The sequence below is a fragment of the Poecile atricapillus genome, chromosome 1, assembly GCF_030490865.1.
Source record: "Poecile atricapillus isolate bPoeAtr1 chromosome 1, bPoeAtr1.hap1, whole genome shotgun sequence".
NCBI classification, from domain to species: domain Eukaryota; kingdom Metazoa; phylum Chordata; class Aves; order Passeriformes; family Paridae; genus Poecile; species Poecile atricapillus.
Window position 1 is genome coordinate 67,541,392 of NC_081249.1, and position 13,861 is coordinate 67,555,252.

General features: G+C 42.7%; 1 protein-coding gene across 6 annotated transcripts in view; it reads left to right on the forward strand.

The window, feature by feature from the left end:
- The window catches only part of STARD13 (StAR related lipid transfer domain containing 13), a 287,017-nt gene that overhangs the window by 203,872 nt on the left and 69,284 nt on the right, over window positions 1–13,861 (forward strand). Inside the window, exon 1 of one of the 6 annotated variants that reach the window (XM_058862496.1) lies at window positions 10,744–11,018. The exons of the other annotated variants lie outside the window; for them this stretch is intronic. The gene's annotated coding sequence lies outside the window, so the exon portion shown is untranslated. Of the gene's footprint in view, window positions 1–10,743; window positions 11,019–13,861 lie in introns of those variants that run through there. 6 annotated transcript variants of the gene reach the window in all.

Below are 13,861 nucleotides of genomic sequence, written 5' to 3' on the forward strand. Positions count from 1 at the left end.
TCTGAGCTGACTTCTGACTGTGAGCACGTAGGAATTTTTTTGTGTTTTGGTTTCTGGTGGGTTTTTTTGTGGTTTTTATTTTTTTGTGTGTGTGTGAATTTGGTAGTGTTTCAATGTTTGCAGTAGTCTTTTAAGTCTAGGTGGTTTAAGGTTCATTCACTGTGTGAGCTGGCCATCTGGTCTCGGTAATTGCAAATTCACTTCCAGAATTAACGAACTGTTCCTGTGTTCTTGCATTTCTCTGAAATGCCTCTGGGCAACTGTTCTTTCCTCACATAGAAAAGTCACAGCAGCTGTGGGATTCACGAGGACCTCAGTGCTTGTCTCTTGCTACACTTCTGGCAGCAAACCGCAAAGTGCAAATAAGTTTTCTAACTGCCTAATAACTGCAAACCCATTAAGTGTAAATTCTGTGACACCCGAAAAAAACCCCAACAAACCACTTGCTTTAGAAGACCCTTAATGGGATTATAGACTGTATGAACACCTGGGGCTGCTCTCAGGGCCGCCTACCTGGAACACGTTAGAGATAAGGACCCAGCTTTTCCTTGAGCGTTGGCCAGAGGGGCTGCAAGCTGCACAATGGAGCTGGGGCTGGAAGTGTGAGATGGGGATGTGCTTCCACATTTCCAAGCACCCCCCTCCCTACTAGTTGCCTTCATAAAGTGGAAGAACACTCATGCCACTTCCCACATTTTTCTTTTGCTAACAAACCACCAGACTTCTGTTTTCTTAACAAAAAAAAAACAAAAAAAAAAACATGTTTTCTTCGTGAATGCAGGCAGCTCTGTCTTAATTTATTTACCCTCCTTTGATAAAGGACCAATCCCAACAAGAGCCCCAGCCAGTGCACACTGCTCCCAGTACACTGGTTGGTGTGCAGGGTGTGCTGCACCTTTCCCAAAGTGTGTGTTGGTCTCCTCCTGCTCTGGAGCTGCTGTCACAGCATGAGCACCCCTGTAGCATCCCTGCACGCTGCATTGGGACAAACCAAGTGCCACAGGACAAGGATCCCCATCACACCGTGCTGGGAGGGCTGTCAGCCTCAGCCCACCCAGGCAAGGGGCATCAACCCAGTCTCCTGCACTGAGGTACTTACCAACAGCTTCCACTAAATATCCTTAGGAAATGCAAAAGCCAAACTCCTCTTCTTCCACACTTGAACTGCCCGAGTTGTACACTTGAACACAAACTACCTGATCACCAGTTTCCTGTAAAATGGCCATCAAGGACACAGTGGCACACTCGCATTTTGCATCATACCTTAATGCTTTTGAGATGTCTGATCACTAGCCAGAAGGTACTTAAACCCACATTCCCCAGTCTTAATCAAATGTTTCACCACAAGGTTGCCAAATACAATACAAATAAATATATGTTTTTACTGAGGTCATTGTTTTTTATTGGGCTGCCCTGAAATTTCATTTTAGGAATTGTGTGACATTTATGCTGTTTAATGATCTGTGGCACGAGTGTGGAACATGACAGAGGTTGCAGAAGACACAAAAGTATTTAATTCAGATGGCAGAAAATAAAGGAACTTAAAATGGGACATAATTAATCTAGGTGCATGCATAGCACAATACCAGATTAAATTCAGCATTGCAAAAAAGCAGGGCAATCAATAGCTGTGAAGAGTAATCTGATCTACATTGACTCTTGGTAGTTTTCTAGATAAGCTGTCACAAGCTTGCAAGAGGACATTTAGATGTGATTTCCAGCCTTAGGCTCTGTAGGGGCCATGTTCGTGTGCCTCCTGTGGAAGTCCGTGTTTCATGTATCCTTCGAGCACAGCTCTGGGCAGGTTTCCTCTCCTGATTTTCATCTGTTTCCCTGTGTCCCTCACAGAGGGGTGGGACATAATCTCTGAATAACCAGTGAAGCCCCGTTTGGAGTTAAACTGGAGAAACTGAGTATTGCTTCTTTTTGTTATACTACCCCTATGTGTTTGTCAGTGTACTGAGATTTTTTTCCCCACAAGCCAGCCTCCACGGTGTTTTTCTGTGCACATGTGTTTGATGCTGCAGTTCTCCAGCAAACGCAGCTCATTAAATCCCCCTCATGCTTGGCATCCTTTCTGTTGACTGCTACAGCTTGTCAGGCTCCAATGAGTGATAATTCAAAAAGCACAATTAATTTTAAAAGCGACCCATTAAATTTGGCTAATTTGGGCTTGTCACAGAGCTTCCCTCCAGCCAGCTTTAGCTTCTCATTTTTCTGATCGTCCTCCTCATCCATCTCCTCCTCAGGTTTCCAGTCGGTGGGCAGAGCTGGCTACCCACAGCAGGTCCTGCTGCTCCCACCGGCCTGCCAGGACTGCGGTGCCTCGCTGCACCAAGGAAGTGTTAAGATTTTAGTGTCGGAAGGAATTATGTCTCGTTTTTGGTGCTTCCCATTCCTCATCTCCTCTCCGCTGGATTGTGGCAGCTGGGGCCAGGGCAGGCATAAGGGCTTCACGGCCTCTAGTGGGCAATGGCCAGAGCTGCAGGACTTCCCGGCCATGGAAAACTGGCTTTTTTTTGTAAATGGAGCTGTTTACCCTGGTTTCCTATGGAAACAAGGCTTGTGCGAACACTCCCTCTGTGTGCGCTGTCTCCACGCCCTCGGCGGCTCCTGATTCCAGGTTGATTTGCCAGAGGTGCGGGGATTTCACAAGCAGTGCCTCCAGCGTTTGTGTCAATAGGCGTGCCTGTGTCGAGGGGGAGCTTTAACAGCGCTGATTTCTAACAGCGAGATCGTTATTGTACAACTTCACACAGTACAAGACACCAAAAACAACGGCAGCAGAGAGGGTTTGCGTGTATGGGAAAAGCTGCTTTGAAATCCCTTGTGAGTCACATTTGTACCCATAGAAATCCTGACCCTTAATTTTGTTTGATAATTTGGTTATTGGAGACTTTAAAAACATGTCTTTTCCGTGACACTGTCAGGTAGTCCTGCTGGGAAGGGAGAGGGGAGACTCCAGGTTGCTGTGACTACCCAGACCGTCACAGCACACTGCCTGCTTTCTTGCTTATAAACCAAAACTGTTGCTTGAAAGACCTAAATCTTGTATTTTCTTTCTGTTTTTAGCTTTCCTATTTAGACTGGTTTATAACAGCAGTCATTAAATATAGCAAATAAAAATGAAGCTCAGAGATGGATTCTTTGTCAGAGTTCAGAGAAGCAGTTTCTGTATGTCAGTAGGAACAAAGGATTTAATTTAAAACTTAGACTTTCACTTTACGCTTAAAACTTTCCTGCAAAGTGGCTGCACATGTGATACCTTTTCTTTTCTTTGTTTTTGCTTGGCTGTATTAAAGATGGGAGAAAAGATACAGCTGGACTGCGGGCTCACTTTGGGTTAATCCAACAAGCAGTCCTTCAAGTGAACAAACGGAAATGTGTTGTCTCCTTAATCATGTCTTGCTCCTTGCAAAATTTTTGTTTGAAAACTTCTTTCTCAAGTCACAGGTTGAATGCCTTGGTTTACTTAGAGCATATTTTTTTAAATACAATTAAATGGATTTAGACTGAAGTTGTAGGAAGTTGATCAGTAAGTGTCACTGAAGTGGTTAGGATGGGATTGTCATTTTAGATGCACTTATTTCTTATGTGTTGGAAACACTTAAAATGATAGAATTACTGGTAATGACTTTTCTGACTTCATATCACAAATGCCAAGCCTACAAAGACTGAAAATGACTCACATGGAACCATTCTTCTTTGTCCTTGGATGCAGAGTATCTCAGAGAGGCTTTTTTTACCCTCTCATTTTTCCTAGAAGTGATTTTTGAAAACAAAACCGCAATGTGGCCTTTTAGTGCTAGGAAGACTTTGTTGCTTTTGCCAAGAGATTTAGAGGACAAGACCAAGTGTGGCATCATTCACCAAGCATGGTATGCAGAAATAGGTCTAATTTGGACCATCTTAGGAGGTAGTAGAGTACTGTAAGTTAAATGAAATATTGGTGTCTCCAACTCTTCTGAAAAATCCTTTCTTTCTGTTCCCTTGTACTAATACTCTTCATTTCTAAAACCCAGTAGTGGCCTCTGCCTTGGCTGCATTGGTTGTAAATGATAGTCTCACATGTCTGGGTACCTTCCCAGCACTGACATACATAATCAAGATCCTTATAACAAATCTCACTTTTCAGGAAATTACTTTGGGCGAATCCATCATCTTCTTTGCCCAAAGCTGCATGATGTACTGCCAGTTTTTGTTTTTCTTTCATTTTTCCCCCCTCTGTAAATCATGCTAAAAGATCTGAAGGATAATGGTAATAGAAATATGATTAGTAAAGCTTTTTGTGCATGTGTGTGTTGAAAGAAAATGGTTTTGTCAATAGCATAACTGACCAAAGAAAAAAATGTTCAGTGTTTTGGATTTCTGAAAGGTCAGGAAGACAATGTTTCATACCTCAGTCATGCTGAATTTTACTCAAAAAGAATCTTTGCATGTTTAAGAAATTGATTTTATATTATGAAATAGTCACCAACCAGACTCATTTGCTTTCTCTTCAGTCTGTGTGAGGATGAGAGCAGCATTGCTAACATGCAGAAATCATGCCGATTCCCCTAAGTGCTTGTTCAAAATACACCTCTGATGTCTTGATTACAGCCTGTTAAGCTCCAGAGCAGTTCCTCAGATGACTGGTCAGCATGTAAGCATTTTTTTCTGCTGATATTTGAGGCAGGTCTGTGCATAAAAACTTTATTTTTTCTTATTGGTTAGGGACAATTTTCTCCTGTGATAAGAAGTACTATTCTTAATTTTAGCAAATCTCACCTTAAAATCTCTGGGAAATTCATGATACTCTGTGAGAGATGTGAGTGGAGCTGGTTTTGTTGCAGGAGGTTTTATGTAGATGGATGTGTTGTGAAAACCTCATGTTTACAGTGGAAGTGAAGGAGGAGGTGCTGGGACATTTGTGTACTCCCAAGCTCCAGTCTGCAGTTGTAAAGGTAGTAAAAAACTAGTACCAGGAGAGCTGCTTTATGGAGAATCTGCTTGTCTCTTATCCTAAGTATGGCTGTGAATTTTTGCATGTAAATGCAAGAGCTGAGTTGCCATAGGGTATTTAAGGCCTAACATCCTTCACTCAACAAATACACTTTCTGTGAAGGGGCTTTTGACACTGGAGATGTTCTGGCCATAATTTTAAAATGTCTGCATTTAGATGCTGTTATTTGTTTCTGACCTAGAAACGTATTTTGATCAGGCCTTAAGAAAATTAGTATCAGTATCACATCAACTTTGAGATTCCATATATCCTATGGAATTACCTTGATATATTTGACATAGTCTCAGATGGTGCTTGCTCATAAAGAGATGTTTGGGAAGATAGCAGTCTAGTCACATAAATTACCTGAAATAGTCACAGACCTGGCATTGAGATATGATGGTGATAAATCTGTACTTAGTGCTGTGACACAGTCATCTGCCTTTACTACAGCTGTTGTGAGAGACAAGAAATTTCACCCTGGGAAGTGACCATTCCTGTTACAGAAACTTCAGCAGTCCCACTAGAGCAGGATTTGGAAGGAAGCCCTTGAAGTCTTAGGCAGTACAGGATGTGTTCTCGGCCTTTTACTGTTCCCCAAGCCAGTGGTGCTCTAGCACTTGGCTGGGTATTTGTGGAACACTCTGTTTCCATATGTGTTAGCGCTCGGAACCATTAAGTGTTCCACAGCTCTTTTACAAGAGGAGTAATTACATCCTGTTGGCAGAAATTACTCCTGCTGTTTAATTTGGAAACCATATTCTTTGCTTCCAGCCTTGTGTTGTTACACAGCAAAGAGTGGCTGCATTTTCTGCCCAGGGTGGTGGCACTTTTCTCTGACATGTGCATGGGGGATGATAGCGATGGTGGTGCTGTCCCTGGGGATGACATTTCAGGTTTCTCAGTGAACAAGTTAATTTTAAGCGGTGCATGCATATAGCTTCAGAAATCCAACTTTTATTCACAGCAACAAAAATATCTTTTCTAGTTCTCATTTCCCTGCACAAGGGATGCTGGGCCAGTCCCTGAGTACATTGGATCTTGAGGCAAATGCTGATGCTGAACTTTCCTATCTTACTCTGTCCTTTTAAAGCCTTTTATGTACAGAGGGAAACTAGCACTGCAGATGATTATTGTCTACTAATGGTGTTTTTAATTACTGATTTTCAGGACACCAAATTAACTTTCTGCTGAAAACAAGAGTTTTTTTTCCTCCCTTGAAGCAAGCCAATTATTCATATTTTAATATAAACTTCTTAAAGTTTTGACTCATGCAGCAATTCCAAGAATTTTTATTTCTGAGCTCTTTGAAGCTTTTAACATACTAATGAAATACTGCGCCTCTGTCATCCACAAAGTGAACCTCCTGTTAACAGGGCTTGCTGTCACTGAAGCATGGCAAGTGCTGTTTTCAGGGGGTTTGAGATGCTGTGCCACACGGTGTCCCCTCAGCAGAAGCGTTCAGGCCCAGACCACAGGAGCACAGAGGCCACTGGCCAGAGGTGCCATTGCATCGAGCTGGTCCTTGGGATGGGAAAAATATTGGGAAACAGAGCTTGCTGAAGAGCGTTTGGAATCAGGATGGAATGTGTCAGCTGATCAGTTTGATCAAACTGAAGGGAATTGTGTAGGGCTGGGCTCTGGGAGCCCCTGCTTTGCCCGTAGACAACCAGCAGATCGGCAGTCCTTTGGTCGCGTGATGAGTAAAGCAGAGAGGCGCTGCTTGGCTTTTGTAAGTGAGACTCAAGCTGTAAAGTCCAGAGCTGAAAAACATTTATGTTGGCTATTGAAGGGAACACATGTGACACAGAGATATGCCATGTTGACTCCAGAGATTTTCCAGCAGAAGGAAAACTAAATCAGGATCAAATATAAATGAGAGAGGTTTTTTCTGAAAAGTAAGTTAGGTAATGCATATTTTGATTCTTTGAAGAATGTGTTTGATATTAAAATGCAAAAGTGTATGGCTTTCTCATTAGGTAGAAATTGCACAACTGTCCTGATTTACACAACAGCCACCATACTGAATTAATGACAAATAGTTAAGGATCTGTTTGGAAAATAGCAGTCAGTGGTAAGAGCATCTACTGCATGAAAGCTGCCCAGGAGAAAATCTCCCACTCAACATATTACAGTTTTCTGTTTTAGATAGGAAGTTTCCAATTTACTTTTTTATTTTGATTTTGCCTCAAAATATCCATTTTGATGCAGAGTTTCAAATAGTAATAACCCAGTATTATTTTTCCTTTCCCCTTGTCTTCTTGCTGAAAGTGATGCAGCACTTTATGTTCCCTCATCTCTATAACGTATCAAATTCCATCATCTTTGGGAGAAAATATGAGTGTGTTTCTAGGGGAAACCTGAAAACAGGGTTTGTCCATTCCTGGTAACACAAAGCAAAACCTTTGCTTCAAGTTTCCCACCAGAATCTGCCAGGATCAGCAGAGGACATGCAGTAAGAAAGTGGGATGAAAGGAAGGGGTCATGCTCCATGTGCCTCTCCTCTGCAGGCACTTCAGTTTGCAGTTGTACCGTGATTATCAGTGGTGTGGTAGCGTGATTAGGGAGCAGCAGCAGGAAATACTAGCAGAAACTGGGAGGCTGGCAGTTGGGAGCAACATAGGAGATCAAAGGCTTGAGTGTGTTTGCAGACTGGAAAATAATTGCAAGTCACTCCCAAAATATAGGCTGGTAGTGCAGCCTGGCCATTGGCTTTGTCTGGCAGTGTATTCCCATGGGAGAGGAGAGTACATGGCACAGAGGGGCACATCTGCAGTGCTGGATTCAGTTCTTGTTCCCCGTGATCCAGCCCCCATTCATCAGGGGATCAGAAAAGCTGTTAGAGGGGAAATGATTTGTTTTATCTAAGGAAACTGAAGCAGGGCTGTGCTGTAGTCTCCAGGATCCAAAGATCTCCTGGCTGGCCTTGTTGCCTTCAGCTGGATGATGAAAACTGATGAGTCAACCTTGAGCTGGAGAACCTGAGTGTAGCTCGGCAGTGGAGAAGTTTCAGCTGAAAATGGATGTTCAGACTATCAGAGAAGGAAGGCTGCAGAGCAGTGGTGCAGAGCATCTGTAGACAAAGACAAGTGCTTGTCCTCATGGATAAGCATCTTCACCTTGCTCACCTTTCCATCAGTGTCCTCATACCTGTTTTTTCTTCTCAGAGAACTCAAGGCTTTCCCACATCTGTCTCATGCATTCTGTCTTAGTAAAGCAAAATCTGATAGTAAGAAGAAATAATGTGTGCTGCTGTAGGGCTGTGTTCACAATTAGCAAGTAGTGTGGCCCAGTAAAAGATTTGCAGAGAGAAAAAGTCCTGATAAAGCATCATCTCTGCTACCATATTTTGCTGCCTTATTGAGGATTTGCTCTAGTTTGAGCCTGTGAACTGAACACTCACCAGTGGTAGAAATAGTCCCTTTCATCCCCAAAGAACTCAGTGCACTTTCTGGAACTAAAGCACATGGAGGATGATGTAGAATAAATATATTTATTTCCACCTGCAGCAAACTTTTTTTTTTTTTTTTTTTTTTGCTATTCAGGTGATGGTTCTCAGTCTCAGGACAGAGAAAGCAAATCTTGCCCTCTGTACCACAAACATTACTCCAGACATTAAACAAAATGCTCTATAAAAGTCCTCGGAAGATCTTCATCCATATAGTGCATGTCACACCGTGGTGTCGACTATTTAATCTCTTTGGAAACCTTCGCTAGAGATTCAAATTTCTGTTATTATTCAAGTGGATATGTACTACTAATGGTTCTCATTTATGGATTTTCAAGTACATTTTAAAGGTCAAACAAGTAATTTTAATCTGTTATGTGGGGGTTTTTTGACAGCTGATAAGTACTGAATGTACCACAGCACCTGGAAAGCAGATTTGCTGTATTTACCATTACATATTTGGATTGGGTGCAGGGGTAGCACTCTGCCCACACTCATTTCACTCTCCATCATCAAATTACTGGCACTGATCAACCAGTGCATCCACAGGAGAGCACTGTCATTGCAGCACTTCAGATCTGAGTCACAGCTTGGATGGGGCCCAGGACCTGTGTCTTATGGCTGCTGGTTTAAAAAGTAGTAGCTGCATCAGAGTTGTGTTATCCTTGGCTCAGAACATTCCTGGCTACTTAATCCATACTGCTTTCTCCTGGGCCGCCAGGCTAGTAACCATTTGGAAATCAGTCTAGTGTGGTTGCTCTGAAATTCTTGTGTGCAGGTCACTCATGCTGTGGTGGTAGAGATCAAGGTGACAACTGTCTGTCCTCACTTACTGTCTGCAGAACTGAAAGCAAAGAAAGTGAGAATATTTTCAACAATATCAGTCATGGACTGGGATCAAGGCTTGAGCTCAGGTGCTGTGGCATCAGCTTCTGTCAGGAGAACTAAAGGGCTGGCTGCAGTGCTTATGAGAGCAGAAGTACCTACAGGGATGAGCAGAAAGGCTGACCAGCCCCAGAATGAAACAGAGGCAATTCTTCAGCTTCAGGGAAAAATGAGAGTCAAATTGGATCTGACAGAAGCCCACAAAGTCTTCTATCACATGGAAAAACTGAACTTGGGAGAACTGTGGGGCATGCAGTGAAGTGATTAGAGAGTCGGAATAAATAGACAAAAGTGCTTTTTTTGGTGTTTTTCCACTGCATTTTTGGAACACGGTAGGGTAAGGTGGACAAGAGTCAAAAAGGGATACAATCCACTCACAGAAGTCTAGTGATGCAGTAGTCCAGCTCCAGCAGCTGGCAGGAGAAGCCCAAGGGTCCCAGCTTGCTGGGAGTTGAGTGGCACACTTGGTGAAGAGCCGTTGTTGCCACATGCTGCTCTTGCAGCTTCCCCGATCAGAAACCCAAGGAGTTCAGCAGCAGCTCAGCTGCTCTCCAGTGTGGGCAGCAGTCAGGGGAACTCATGGGCTACCAGGACACAGGCAGCTGTTAGTAAGGAAGGAGTTGGTTTTAGCCCTGGCAACACTTTAGCTGGGATGCAGCTCTTATCATAGAAGAGCCCTAGAGAAAACACCAGGATTTCACAGCTCATTCAGACTGTATCCAGATCTGCCCAGTCATTTTTCGTTTCCACAGCACAGTTTCTTAAGAAGATCTGGAGGGTGGGGGATTAGAACAATTAACAGTTTACAGAAACTCGGCTCTGTTTTTCTGTTTTCATGGGAACAAAGTTCGTAGTGCTGTTTTTATGGTACCACCTTGCTTTTACACTCCACGCTTTGTTAAACATGGTAATGAGCTCAGTGCTGTGTAGTGCACTCAGTGCTGTGCAGAAAATAAAAGTATTTCCTGCCCACACTTCAGAGGAGCTGCTGTGATGGTAAAGTCTCTTTCAAGTTTAGGGCTGCTAGCCTAAACAGTATGTACACTGGGCTGGTCTGTCAGAAAGCTCTGTATTGCGAATGTAAATTTATCTTTGTAAGAATGACAAGCTCCTGGTCAAAGCACAGCACTGCATAAAGCAGTTCATCGGGGCAGCGGGTTTTACCATTTCCCCCCCTCCCCATGGAACAGAGAGGAGTTTTGTATTACATTAATCAGCATCTAAGCCCTGAAGGTCACAATTATCTGGCCACTATTTTTCAGTATTAGTGATTTTAGTACATGATTAACCTTCATGTGTGCATCATTAAGATGAGGAATTGTTTTTGAAGTTTCAAACAGAGCAGCAAGTCTTAGCTGTAGTATTTGCCATACTTGCTGAGCCACTCTTAAAAGGGATGATTTATAGAAAATCCAGCTGTGAGTTTTCGTTTCTTCAAGAGCAGGAGGCGGGACTAGAAACCAACCTAAAACCAAGCGGAGCATTGATCAGAGTAGAAATGATGTAGAGCACAGCTCCGCAGACAACAGCTAAGCATCGTGGAAGTATTAGCTGGCAGCGATAAGGAGGCGGAAGCAGAGCTCGGTGACAGAGGAGCCATCTGTCAGGAACTGGGAATCCGATTTCAGGAGAGCAGAAAATGAAGTAAAGAAGAAAGTGATTTTGGTTCAGAGGTGCAGTGGAGCCCAAGGATATCTGTGGACAGTAAGTTTCTATACTGGAGCAGGGATGTTTAATACAGCAGCTAATACTGTTTGAAAGGGCTTTTCAGTTTTGAAAACAGACATAAGTAGCTCCTGTATTAAATGGCTTTTACTTAAAGTTTATATTTATTTGTAAGATGTAAATAAGCTTATCTGTTTTAGGTGTTTGTTTAAAAACTTGTAAACAAACTTTAAAACTGCTGGTGTCCCTTACTTCAGAGGGTGCATTTTTTTGTTTAATAAGGTCACCTCCTGTTGAGGATAAGGTTTGCTTATAACCTTTCAGAAAAATATCTTAGAAGAAAAGGCTGTTTTGGCCCCAGCTGCGAGGTGAAGAAGGGTAGGCAAGAATATTTTTTCTGGAAAGGGGAAAGGAGTTCCCACCCAAATAGATCTAAACTAACTGGAACTACAGTGTATAAACACCCCGGGGCTAAATCCTACCCTCAGTTACACTGTTGTAAGTCAGGTTTAAGTCTACTGTAGTTAATAAAATTGCTCCTGATTTAATTAAGGATAGAATTTGGTTGCACATTTCTTAATAATGAAAAAGCCCCATGGTTCTTTCCAAAGTACATTTTATGCTAACAGATTATTAAGGACTTGCTTGAAAATATGTTAAAATTAATTGAAAACTCACACTGTGATGCATCTTTTGTCATATACTTGTATCTTCCTTTGAAATTAGCACAAAAGCCAGCATGAGATATTGTAAGCAATCCTATTATTTCTTGTTAGCAGGTTCTCAGATAAGGTTTGCATTGCTCATAATTTCATGCTCGTTTCACTTCAGTGGCTTGTATTTGGGGTGATATGCTTTAATCCTAAAAAGGTTTGTGGAGCTCCAGCTGGGAGCGGTAAGATGATATTATCTGTAGCAGAAAAGTGTCAAAGTTCTGTATAAGACCCCAGACTGTCTGATTGGGAGTGAAACTGTACTAACATAAACTGTACAGGAAAATTACTCTTGCTGCTGTGGTTTTAGTGTACGAGTTAGAAGCAGAAGCATTGGCTGCTGACTGAGGAAAAAAAACCCGAAAAGTAAAACCCACTCACTATTATGGCCCAATATGGATGACAAAACACTGTAGCATGTGTGGGAAAATGGCTGCAGTCCAATGTCTGGAACCATTTATCTTCTGGTAGAGTCTGGAAGATGACTGTTTTATGTATTTTACAGAAATCCCTGCTGATTGATTTCATTTACTTAGGAGGAGGGGTCACAGTGACTGATGGCAGGGACAACAGGGGCAAAAAGTGGATTCTTTGCATTATCCTGACATCCTGTTCTGGTTGAGGTTATTGGCACCTTTTGAAGGGACCATGCTGGACATGTCTTGCTGCTGCATTTGCTACTGCACACAGCCAGAGGTTTGCTGCTTTTTTCTGTGTCTCAGCAAGCTGAGAGTTGCAAGTTGTGCTTCTGCTAGTGCCAGGCACATTTTGGAAATTATGATTTGCAGAGGTTTGAAGGGGAATGGACGGAAATGGGTACAGGTCTCTGTAACCTGACAAAAGCTTGGCTGGTGGTGGGTGCTGTTACTGAAGAGGGAGGAAAGACTTCATTAAAGGTCTGGGGGGAAAGTTTTCAGTGTGAGAGGCTTGAAGAAATAGCTTGTCCCTCTTTAGCATATGAAATGTGTATGCTAGGGTGATGATACTCATTTTTCTGACATTTGTTGCTAAAATAGCCACAATTACTGTCAACTTTTTATTTATATAAAGAGCTTGCTGAGCACATTAGAAACAACAGAGATATGCTGTACATTAGTGTTATTCATTTATCTCTCTGTTATTTTTATGTGTGCTCTGACAGCCTGTCTGTCAAGGTGTTTGCCTTCAAATCAATTCAGCTCACATCACAGCATGACAGGCACTTCTTATATACCAGGCATGTCTACAAGGCATTTGCTTTCATGTTGCAGGGAATGAGTGCCAAGATTTTCATATGATGAAACAAGAGGGTGGAGGATATGTTTTCTAGTCAGTTAAGTACTCTGCTACTGTGCTAACAAAAACAGAAAGGAAAATGGATATTTCAATTGACAATACTACTTCATTTGGTACCCTTTAGGCTCTTCACAGGGTCCTCTACTAATGATTACAATGCCAAGTTCAGTGCAGGATCACATAACAAACCCGGGGAAAGGGAAAATTACTGTGTGTCCTCCATCCAGTTTCCCAGACATAACCACTTAGTACAGTCAAGATGATTTTCACTGACAGAGAGAGAGAAAAAGAAAGAGAGAAAGAGAGAGAGAGGAAGGAGGAAGGAGGAAGGAGGCAGGAGGAAGGAGGGAAGGGAAGGGAAGGGAAGGGAAGGGAAGGGAAGGGAAGGGAAGGGAAGGGAAGGGAAGGGAAGGGAAGGGAAGGGAAGGGAAGGGAAGGGAAGGGAAGGAAGGGAAGGGGAAGGGAAGGAAGGAAGGGAAGGGAAGGGAAGGGAAGGGAAGGGAAGGGAAGGGAAGGGAAGGGAAGGGAAGGGAAGGGAAAGGGAAGGGAAGGATAGGATAGGGAAGGAAGGGAAGGATAGGGAAGGATAGGATGGGGAAGGGAAGGGAAGGATAGGATAGGGAAGGATAGGATAGGGAAGGATAGGGAAGGATAGGATAGGATAGGATAGGATAGGATAGGATAGGATAGGATAGGATAGGATAGGATAGGATAGGATAGGATAGGATAGGATAGGATAGGATAGGATAGGATAGGATAGGATAGGATAGGATAGGATAGGATAGGATAGGATAGGATAGGATAGGATAGGAAAGGATAGGAAAGGAAAGGAAAGGAAAGGAAAGGAAAGGAAAGGAAAGGAAAGGAAAGGAAAGGAAAGGAAAGGAAGGAAAA